General features: G+C 34.7%; 1 long non-coding RNA gene across 1 annotated transcript; it reads left to right on the plus strand.

Moving 5' to 3' along the window:
• Positions 1 to 1,451: 1,451 nt before the first annotated feature.
• On the plus strand, positions 1,452 to 4,064 carry LOC128036094 (uncharacterized). Its single transcript, XR_008192978.1, has 3 exons — positions 1,452 to 1,957; positions 3,353 to 3,421; positions 3,521 to 4,064. It is a non-coding gene; the product is annotated as an uncharacterized LOC128036094 (long non-coding RNA).
• Positions 4,065 to 5,580: the final 1,516 nt, after the last annotated feature.

Below are 5,580 nucleotides of genomic sequence, written 5' to 3' on the forward strand. Positions count from 1 at the left end.
GTAGCTTTCGTCGTCGTTGTTTGTTTTTAAGAGGAAATTCTAACGAACGACGCCGCCGTAGCAAAAGCGAAGGAATAAAGAGATACAACCGAGAAAATAGCGACGAGAGTGATGGTTTTAATTGGAGTATGAATTTTAACAGATTTTTAAGGGCATTTTAACAATGGCCCGAACAAAATAAATATTCAAAAAAATTAAGAAAATTATAGAATCTCATAATTATCACCGCTACTTTGCTGAATCAGATAATTCTGATGCCCGTCTTGTCTATCAATCTGCCATTTCTTCTTTATGACGGTTCTATATTTTCAAGGAAAGCATTTATCACCTAAACCATTAATCTACTCGTTTCAAACTTTCCTTTCTTCCTCTTCTGCTCCATCCATTTTCAGTCTGGTTCTCGCACTCTATCATATTCTTTCTGGTTTTCAGCATATCCAGGGACGCTTCCTAACAAGTATATCTCCTCCTCCTTCTTCAACGATTCAGTTGCTAATGCATGTGCTAAACCGTTTGCTATTCTTGGAATATATTCAAACATTAAGTTTTTAGATCTAGCCGTTGTCTATTGAATATCTTGTATATTTTCTCCTACCTGTGATTTATCTTGTCTTTTTTCCTTGCACTTTTTGATTATTGTTAATGAATCACATTCTATTATGATCTCCGGCCATTGCATGTCTGTTCCGATTTGGGCTGCTTTGAGGCAAGCGAGCGCGTCAGCAGCAAAGGCTGAGGTCACTTCTTGATGAATCTTTGAGCTCGATAGAAGAACATCCCCTTCACTGTTTCTGACCACAATCCGCGAAGCCGATTGACAAAGTTGCCCATCATATGCTCCATCAAAATTTACCTTTACTGACTGACCAAGCTCGCTATTTCTTTCCCAGTTCTACTTGCCTTCTCATGCATTCTAGCAATCCTTTCTCCCCAGATTTCCCATAGCGCACGATAGAATAATCTACACTTGGAGGGAGTGTTTTGAGCAAAAACCCAAGTGAGCCACTATAGGAACTCCAAATTAGATTCCTGTAATAAATTCGGGATTAATAAATCTGCCCATACTGACACTGAAACAGGACACTCGCAAAATTTTGGTGGCAAAATTTTGGTGAGCCTAATAAAATAACTTATTCCATGATTACATATTTTTGTACTTTCTTTTTTCAGATTTTACTAATGCATTAACAATTGATCATTTACAGAACAAACTATCTTACTTCACTCAATTTTAAAGTTAGCATAAAACATTTTAGAAAGAAAACTACAATTTTAAACATCAGATAGTAATATTCAAAAATTAATTACACATTCAAACACTAAGCTAAGTACTTTTACTTTCACCATTGAAATATAGCTTAAGCTCAGCTGAACAAAACCAAATTCAAAGAAAAGATAAATAAAATGGATAAAAAGAAAAAAAAAAGAGTTGGAATTTATACATACCTTTGGCAAAATATGAGCAAAGCTTAGGCTTTTGAGGCGATTCCAAAGGGGAAAAGGACCGTAGCTTTCGTCGTCGTTGTTTGTTGTTTGGAGGAGATTCTAGCGAACGGCGCCGCCGTAGCAAAAGCGAAGGAATAAAGAGATACAGCCGAGGAAGCGGCGACGAGAGTGATGGTTTTAATTGGAGTATGAATTTTAACAGATTTTTAAGGGCATTTTAACAATGGCCCGAATAAAATAAATATTCAAAAAAATAAATTAAGAAAATTCTAGAATCTCATAATTATCACCGCTACTTTGCCCAAGCAGAGAATTCTAATGCCCGTCTTGTCTATCAATCTGCCATTTCTTCTTTATGACGGTTCCATATTTTCAAGGAAAGCATTTATCACCTAAACCATTGATCTACCCGTTCCAAACTTTCCTTTCTTCCTCTTCTACTCCGCCCATTTTCAGTCTGGTTCTTGCACTCTATCATATTCTTTCTGGTTTCAGGGACGTTTCCTAACAGGTATATCTCCTCCTTCTTCTTCAAAGATTCAGTTGCTAATGTATGTGCTAAACTCTTTGCTATTCTTGGAATATATTCAAACATTAAGTTTTTAGATCTAGCCGTTATCTATTGAATATCTTGTATATATGCTCCTGCCTGTGATTTATCTTGTCTTTTTGCCTTGCACTTTTTGATTATTGTTAATGAATTGCATTCTATTATGATCTTTGGCCATTGCATGTCTATTCCAATTTGGGCTGCTTTGCGGCAAGCAAGCACCTCAACAGCGAAGGTTGAGGTCACTTCTTGATGAATCTCTGAGCTCGATAGAAGAACATCCCTTTCGCTGTTTCTGACCACAATCCCCGAAGCCGATTGACAAATATATTTATTCTAATTTAAATTCGAATATATACATATATTTTTTTTTGTAATTTCAATTTTCTTTATATCTATAATTTGTGTTGTAAGTTTTGATATATACGACTATACTTACATTTTATTTAAATTTAATTATAAAATATACGAACTTTTCTCTTTCGTAATTTATTTTTAGTATTTTTTAGCTATTCTCGTCGTGATTTTTCTAGAAAACAAGATCCACTAGATACTACCAAGTAAATGATATTCATAAATAAAACTCGTTCTACTTTACTTGAAAGAAGTAGTAGCGTCAATAGTCTGCTATGCTTTCTCTAAAAGAGATGTTAATAGTTGCAGTTTTAGTATTTTTCTTAAGTGGGTTTGAATAGGTGGTGCGTTTTGTAATGTCTTGATCAACTTATCCCTAATTCTATAAATATCTAACACAAATATGTCTGTGTTAGTGATTAAGTGTTCTGGGTGTGTGTGAGGTCTTAAGTTCAAGCCTTACCTTTAGCAAAATTTGGTTATTTTTTTAAATCCAAGCCTTGCTTTAGTTGAGTGGGTTGTTATAAAATTGTCTGTTAAATCATATTAGAATGAGCTTGTTGGTTCGAATGGTAAAGAAGTTGGTGTGTTGAAGGTCTTGTGTTCAAATCTTTGCGTGAGCGAATGAGTTTATTTTTTTGCTCGGTTAAATGATAGAGTTATGGTGGAGTTATGCTGGCTGAGATTGAGAAGTCAGTGGGAGAGATTTGTGGGATTCCTAATAACAGATTTGTTTAGTATTATATGTTTATTTTTTTTCCAAATTTCCTCTCTTTTCCAAATTTCCCAGAAGAACTCAGACGTGAACTTTCTACCTATTCTCTGTCTTTTCCCTTCCTCATTTTCTCTTTTTGGTGTTTTTGCTACAAGTCTTTTTATCTGCTGTCGCGGTCTCGTATCTTGATTTTTGGGTGTTTTTGGTGCGTTTGGTAAGTGGGGTAAGTATGGTTTTTGCTTCGATTAGTGAATATTTTTGTTGATGGAGTTCGTTTTGTGGTTTAGGAGATCAATAGGCTGGGGGGCTGTTAATCGGCAATCTAGTAGTGTGAAATCATCGCTGTTCGTTCGAAGGTAAAGATTTTGGTTAATTAAAGGGTTACCTTTTTCGATGTGGTTCGGTTTAGTCGCGTTTTAAACTACTAATATGGTGAATTTGTTGGACAATTATAGGTTCTGGTGGTCTTGGGATTGCGTTTGCTGCAAAAACGTACCAGGTGTGTACTCGAAACGCGAAAAATTCAGTTTCGGCAAAGGTTAAAAATGGCCACTATCGACGCCACACGGGCATGTGGCCGGCCATGTAGATGGCTGTGTGCGAGAGACGACCGTGTGATCGATGAAGGCATGGTCGTGCGCAGCACACGGCCGTGTGGTGGCTCGAGTGTGGCCGTGTGGGCCACACGGGAAAGGCCAAGTTGGGCGTGTGGATTTTGGGCTAGGACGTGTGGACCACACGAGCAGGACCAATCTAGGCATGTGGGCCACACGGGCGTGTGGGCCCAAACGAGTATATGGGCCCATAATTCTATAATTTTCCCTAGGGTCGCACGATTCGCTCTGATCGATTGTGTGTAACACCCCTAACCCGTATTCGTCGTCAGGCTAGGGTTTAGAGACATTACCGGACATGTCGGAACATTTCACGATCACTTTAGTATCAAAAGTCATACATCGACTTATCATAGTCAAACATCGACATAATTCATTTTTATAAACAAGCATATAACAAGATATCCATTGATATACATCAATTTTATATCAAATTATTATTATTTTATCATACATTTTAATAACCTATATACATATGCATACTAAACCATTTCATTCCATATCATGCGACATTAATAATCATTATTTTATAAAATATTACTTAACATTACCACATAGCCCCAATGTACTTTTAATACTGCTAAAGTATGCACAAATCACCATAATATTAATAACTATTACTAAACTTAATTGCCTAACCAAACATACCAACTTCATAGGTAATACATCATGCCAAAATTTACATATACCATTCAAAGCCATTTATCTCTTATTCACTATCAAAATTAACCACAAAGGTAGTACAAATTTTCTTTATTCGATGTTAAACCAAACCTGTCATTTCATTACCAACTAGCCTTACTAAATATACACATTATACTAGTCCAAATGTTTAATCATCCATCCATGACATATATATATTACCTATTATTGACGAATATAAATATGTTTCAAAAATCATAATTCATCTCACATAGAGATTGAATCAATTTTATCATTTGTCAAATATATTACAAAACAATTTATATAATCAAATATTGATACATTTTAAACCATACTAATAAACAAATTCTCATGGCATTACATAACTATCACATATCAAAAACAATCACACTTGACATTTACATCATATAAACCGAATTATCCAATGCATCCTCAATGATATAATCATCCTTTTTACTTAACTAACTAAACCGAATCATATCATCATCTCACACCTAAAATGACCTACCTATCACACTTGCAAATTATGCCACTTAATAGAACAAATATACCTAGCATTTTACCTATTTAATCAAACCAAATCTCAAAACCATTCCACACATAAATTATACTACAAATCATACTTACAAGTTTAGCTAATACAGAACCGAAAATCACTATCATAGCTTCATTAGCAAAACACAACCAAAACAAATCCATCATTCTTATATCAAGCTCACAAAAATGAACTAACCATAAACCATATATACATATATATTCTTTCATCATACCAAATTCATATACCAAGCATACCAAACATATATATACCATGTCCCAAAATTACTTCAACATTAGCATTAATATCAAGCCATTTTTGCATGGCTAAATATCTACAAATTTCAAGACCAACCAAAATAAAAGCTAGCTTATACATGCCATACGTTCAAGGTTTCGAGCTTTCAAAATACCAAAACAGAGATCAATAGTGTGACGGACTTCCTTGACGATCCCCGAGCTCGTAACTAACCTCCAAAATCTATAAAACAATGCATGAACAAACACACAGTAAGCTTAAATAGCTTAGTAAGTTATAAGCAAATAGTTTATCAAAGAACATATATAATTCATACAATTAGGCTGAATACTCTCAATCTTGAAAACATATATATAATCATTTTTAAGAAATTAGTTTACATTTTCATCTTACACCACAATACTTACCTTTATTTCCAACTTTCATATAACTCAAATATACCTGT

Source organism: Gossypium raimondii, chromosome 13, assembly GCF_025698545.1.
Source record: "Gossypium raimondii isolate GPD5lz chromosome 13, ASM2569854v1, whole genome shotgun sequence".
In the NCBI taxonomy this organism is placed as follows: Eukaryota; Viridiplantae; Streptophyta; class Magnoliopsida; order Malvales; family Malvaceae; genus Gossypium; species Gossypium raimondii.